This window comes from Centrocercus urophasianus, unplaced genomic scaffold (genome assembly GCF_019232065.1).
Source record: "Centrocercus urophasianus isolate 14NV4802_14NV808 unplaced genomic scaffold, USGS_Curo_1.0 seq_27, whole genome shotgun sequence".
Classification (NCBI taxonomy): domain Eukaryota; kingdom Metazoa; phylum Chordata; class Aves; order Galliformes; family Phasianidae; genus Centrocercus; species Centrocercus urophasianus.
The window spans coordinates 6,144,011-6,150,132 of record NW_024884833.1 but is presented as its reverse complement, the minus strand read 5'-3'; the positions used below and the strand labels follow the sequence as shown (position 1 = coordinate 6,150,132).

The 6,122-nt window shown below is 44.7% G+C and overlaps 1 protein-coding gene across 4 annotated transcripts in view; it reads right to left on the bottom strand.

Moving 5' to 3' along the window:
- Positions 1-4,007, bottom strand: part of DENND4C (DENN domain containing 4C) — a 79,077-nt gene extending 75,070 nt beyond the window's left edge. For 3 of the 4 annotated variants that reach the window (XM_042826978.1, XM_042826981.1, XM_042826982.1), the window contains exon 1: positions 3,926-4,007. The gene's annotated coding sequence lies outside the window, so the exon portion shown is untranslated. Of the gene's footprint in view, positions 1-3,480; positions 3,503-3,925 lie in introns of those variants that run through there. The other variant, XM_042826980.1, reaches the window with a different exon arrangement.
- Positions 4,008-6,122: the final 2,115 nt, after the last annotated feature.

Here is a 6,122-nt window from a genome sequence, read left to right as displayed (position 1 = left end):
CCAAAAAAAAAAAAACAACCAAACAAACAAAAAAAGGGTCTTGGTTGATACTTTAAATGCATCAACTCTCTTCAGAATTCTTTTAGAGTAAAGAAAAGGAGCTGTAACAGTACAAAATGACGATGAAAAGAATGAGGCAGCACTGCTTCATTATATTTAACTGAACCAAAATAAATGACACATTTAATGACATACAAGCCAACTTTGGACATGAAAATGTAGGTATATTTTTACTTTCTCTGTATCAACAATCCTGCAATCCTCAGTTTGCTACTTTTAAGAAAGTGAAAACTAAGTCACATGGATAAACAAATAACATCACTACAATATTTACTATCCTGAAAACTGTTTTCAGGTTTCCTGCATGCCAAAGCTAAGAGTAAACACCAGGACCCCAGATATACACTTAAGAATCTGTAAGCAAAAACAAAGAAATACAGTGAGACTGTATTAACTAAGACCCAGCCTTCTGCTCCATTTCACTTTGGAATAGTATAGCCCAGTATAAACATACTCCTAAAACTTCAAAATAAGTAAGTTTACATGCATACTTTTAATGACAGATGTTGTCAAAGGAGTTGCTGGAAACAGACACATTTCACCAGAAACTATTTTGTAGTCCAAAAACAGTCCTGAACTAACCTGCTAAGGTTCTAACAACAGAGGCCAACGTTGAGAGCCAGTAGCTCCACAATTTTCCACAAACAAATCACTATCATTATCATTATATGAACCGAGTATTTCCAACACTGCTTTATCCCATAAGAAAGAAGCAGCACTGCATTTCTGTATAACCAAAGACAATGCCTTTGATTATCAGAGTTTGTGACAGGGATGATTTTTGTAGCAAGACAGAAGCTAAGAAGTAGATGAAAGTGCAAAGGCTTCAGTTTACTGTCTCATAGAAACACTGTTTGAGAAAAGCAGGTCACATGCTGCAATGCAGCAAAGTGATACTTGTTTAACAAATGTGAAGAAGCAGTAATGGCCCTAGCAATTCACATGGGAGGTAACTTAATAAACATTGACTATGAACCCCATAAAATATTTCAGAGTTTGTCCACACCAAGACCTTCAGTATCTCAAACATGATTCAGGAAGAAGGCATACTGAAGGCAGACAATCCCTGCTTTGGGATAACAGGCCACTCCATGAAAAAAAGGTTTCATGAGACAGATCTCTATAGCTCAGGTTACCTTTAAACAAAAAGATGCCAGATTAGAGGTTACTTTATGCTCCTTCTTTTTTTTTTTTTTTTTTTTTTTTTTTTTTTTTTTTTAATAACACAGAAGGCTGTGTCAGAAAAGGAGGCACTGCTACATGAAAACAGTATACACACTACTGAACATATCAGACAGTCTTTACCCATACTGCTCTATGCTTGTAGCTGCCACTGAAACGTATCTGAAACCTCAACAAATAAGAGAGGTAATTTTAAAATAACAGTCAAAAGACTCCCTTACCTTCCTCTTGTATCTTTGGCAATAATACTGTTCCTTCATCACTTTACTGAGTGATGACTTTATTCCTTCTGTATGTGTAAGCAAATTCAGATGTGTCCTCAAAGCTAGCTCTGGAACTTATTTGTCCTACAGCATGCAGAGATTGAACTCCAAACAGGATTATCTACTGGTCAAAGACACACCTAAGACAGAATTGTGCTCGTAAAGATTCCATTCCAAAAAACTATATTTCAACAACATTGGCACTGCTACCTCAAGTGAGAATTCATACGTGATGAGTCACAGGGATGCTATCCAGGTCATTATTTGGATATCTTAGTTTTGCCCCATCTGGATGGTAGTGCAGCTGTAGTGAACATCTTCATTAATAAGAGATTCCAAGAATTAATCAGAAAAAAATTTCACACACAATCTTTGATGATTCAAACACTCAAACAAAAATACTAGCACACAAGATTTAGTCCATGAAGATCTCATTTCAATTCCATCGGGCTACATAGAGCCAGACCTTAATCAAAAAATGAACAATCAAATGTAACGTTACCCTTATTCATACATGTTTAAGAAAACATCCACCTTAATGCACTAATATTAAAAAAAAAAACAATGATTTTTTGTTATTTTATACAGCTATAATTATAATGCATGTTGGTAACCATTTTAACATGGAAATTTAGGTCAGAAATATTTAAATTTCTGGTTTCTACTGAAATATTCCCCTTGCACAATTCAAGGCAGAATGCGTTAGCATTTCAGTTTCACCAGAACGGTAATAAGCAGCCAGCCAATTATTAAAGAAATTCTTTAAAAAACTTATAATCATCACACGTAATAAAAGTACGCAAGCTATCTAACAGGTTTTTTCTGTTGTTGTTGGTTCACTGGTTATTTAGAGGTGTTCTTAGAGCCAAGCATTTGAAATACATACATTGGTCTGGACAGTCAATTAAGTTTGGGCATGGCAGGCCTTCACAGAAAAGTCAAAATAACTTTCATTTTCTAAATAGGTGTGAAGTAATTTACATTTCAGCATTTTTCTCCCCACTAAAACACAGAGAATGTTTACTCCCTTAACTTCTAGTATACCTTAAAAAGAGTGATGCAAAAACTTCTACTAACCTTGTGTTCATTAAACACCAAAGAAAACAAACAAACACTAACAAAAGCAACTAAAAGGAAATGATTTTCTTTTTACCAGTTTATGTAGGCTCGAGTTTAGCTTGTTCTAAACTGTCTCAATGAGCCAAGAAAACGGTATAAAAACGAGAAAGTACCAGTTCCCCAGAAGTTAACACAGGTTAGGGAAAAAAGAAAGCAAATCAAACACCCTGTTTGTTTACTATCTAAGTCCTCACGTCTAAAAGTTTAGCCACAGGCATTAAGTTTGAAATCAGCCCAACAGTCTGTGTTTGGAATGCACTTAATCATAGCAGAGACAGAAAAGTGGATTACGATATCTGCAAGTGAAGAATTCAATATAGTTTCGTTCAACTTATGGATCTTTTCTGCAATCGCTGCATTGACAATATGTTAACTTACACTTACGGATGTTTAGGAAGATAGCATTACGTCAGCTTACATGGCACTTAGAAAGCCATACAGCTTGTGGAGATAATTTTCCCATGTTGATCTATGAGGGCACGAATGCGTCAGCAAACCCTGACGCTGCACAGATAATCTAACCGCGATGCAAGGACACACCAGATACCCCCAGACAATGGCAGAGGGTGATTAATAGTCACGGCTCCAACTTTTTTGTTGTTGTTGTTGTTCCTTAAACCTGCAGAACCAAACGGAGCTAGTTTCGACGCTGATACGATCAGCTCACCAAACACTGCGTGGCTGTTAGCAACCTTTACCACCGGGCGGCACGGAGGGGGGACGCCGATACCCCACCACCCCCCCGCCGGCGGGGGTTAAGCTCACGGACGTGGGGCCCAAGGGAGGAGCTGGCACATGGAAGGGCTGAGAGGAAGGAAGGAGGGAAGGAGGACGGAGCCGCCCGCGGCCCGCTCACCTGCGGGGCACCTGCGCCCGCCCTCCCGCGCTCCGGAGCCGCCCGCTTCTGCTGGGGCACGGAGCGCGCGGGACGGCGGCGGCCAAAGCCGTCTCCGGGGGACAGCTGGCGCGAGGGAACGCGAAACCAGTCTCGAGCACTTTAAAAGGAAAAATAAAATGGAAAGCTCAGAAAACGCCCCCGCCCTCCCCGCCCCGCTCGGTGTCACGGCTCGCCCCGGCGACGAGGAGAAACGGGACCCTTTCCCGGGCGCCGAGGGGACGCCTCGTACCCCTGTGCCCCCTCGGCGAGTAGAAAGCTTTCCTCCCGAGCTTTGAGAAAAGCGAGGGGAAGGGCCTGGCGGATGGGGTGCTCCCGCCAGCTTCCTGCCACGGACGGAGGGATGAGGCGCCGGGTCCCCCCTCCGCGCCTGTCAGCCTCTGCCTGCCCGCCTACGGCCGCTCACCTGCCGCCTGCCCTCCAGCCGCCAAGCCACCGACGCCCTCCCCCGCGCCAACGGTCGCGGCGCTCCCGGCCCGCAGCTTTTCCCCGCTCCTGCCGCCGCCTCAAGAGCAGCCGGAGCCGCCGCCGCTCCTGTTTGGGAAGGAAACGGCCACCATGTTACTTTCTCCCCCGCAAACGCCTACAGGCGGGTCCAGGCCCGCCCCGAAAAGAGGCGGCGGCGGCCGGGGCAAGGGGAGCGGCTGCTGCGGACAGGGGGCGCCCGAGGGCGGCGGCGGGGCGGGATCAGCCGGCGCTCGGAGCGCGCGGAGAGGCCGTGCCTCGCGTGGGGCCGAGGCGGGAGGGGCGCGCGGCGCCGGGCAGTCGCGTCGGGCTGCGGGGGTTCAAGCGGGCGTCCCTCTTTGAGCTGGCGTGGGTCTGTGTCCCCGCCAGGTCTCCTCTGCGGGGTTTGTTGGTACCCGAGCTTGGTGGGTCGTTTTAGCTGCCTGCCTAGACAAGAGTATTTGCTTCGTAGGTGGTGCTTCTTACCCAAATATTTCTGTGAGGGAGGAAGACTTAGGGCTGTACTTGTTTAGAGGGGTATTTGTCAGGAGGTTGGAAGTTCGTGTTGCAGAGTGTTCTTAGAAAGCCCATTCAGTTCCTGCCCCCCTGCCTTAGGCTGAGCTGTCTCCTACCAGATCAGGCTGCCCAGGACCCCATCCGGCCTCATCTGAAGCACCGCCACGAATAGACACCCAAACATCTGTGGACAGATGTTTCAGTGCCTCTTAGCGATGAACATCCCCCTGACACCTAATCTAAATCTCCCATCCTTTAGCTTAAAACCATTTCCCTTTGTCCTATCCCTATCTTGTCCCTCTGTAGCTGATCTCCTGCCCCAGAGCGAGCAGAACAGCACTTTGCAATCCCTCCCTCAAAAGACTGAATGGTATTTTTTGATAGAGTGACTGATGCATGAATTTGCCTCACCAGTTAGGTGGGTTGTGCTGTATCTCCTTGGCCAGGAGTGCAGAAGTGGTTGCGCTCCCTGTTTAGGCGGATGCCTCACCCCACTGTAGCATGCTGTCATGGAAGCTTTCTGGACAAGATAAATCAGAATTGCCCTGCCTTAAGTAACAAGCCATGGGCTGTATCATATGTAAAATATGAAAGGCGGAGCTATTTTTTTTTTTTTTACTCCAGACCATAGCTGTGATGGAAGTTTTAGGGCCACATTTAAGGCTAATATGTAGCCCACTAACTGTTCTTAAAATGCAGAGTAAAGGTTTCTGGTTACATCCAGCACACAGGAGGATAAATCATATGAGCTACAAGGCAATGACTGTTTCAATAACTTCTCTCAGTTGAATATTTATGAAAATTTTTAGGCTGTGCTCTGGAAGATTATGATTTTACAAGACTTTAAATACTTATATGGCAAAATATCTGAGCAGACCTTGCATGGATTAAGAGGCTAGGGCTTGGCACTGTCACCTATAGTGGTATTTACCATCAGATACTAAAAATGAAAGAAAATAGACAAACTAGAGCAGTGTTGCTTGAAAATCAGTGCAGAATTATGGAATCACTAAGGTTGGAAAAGATCTCTAAGATGTCCAAGCATCAACCCGTTACCACCATGCCCACTAAAGTAGCCACTCTGTACCACATCTGCACATTTCTTAAACTCCTCCAGGCATTCAATCTGTTCCAATACCTTATCACTCTTCCTGAGAATAAGTTTTTCCTAATATTCAACCTGAACCTCCCCTGGTGCAACTTAAGTCCATTGCCTCCAGTCCAGTCACTGTTACCTGGGAGAAGAGGCTGACTCTCACCTCTTCGCAACCTCTTTCCAGGGAGCTGTAGAGAGGGGTAAAGCCCACACTGAGCCTTCTCTCTCTTGACCAAACAATCCCAGTTCCCTCAGCTGTTCCACATAAGATTTGTGCTCCAGATCCTTCACAGCTTTGTTACCTTTCTCTGGACCTTGTTGTCTTTCTTGTAGTGAAGTACTCAAAGTGTGGCTTCACCAGTACTGAGTAGAGGGGAACAGTCACCTTACTACTCCTGCTGGCTATACTATTTCTATTACAAGCCAGGATGCCATTGCTCACGAGCCAGATATACTGGAAATGTATGTTGACTACTTTCTGTTAGAACATTTTTCTAGCTTTAGCAGACTTTTATTCTAATATTTCAAACATGACAATTATATTAAA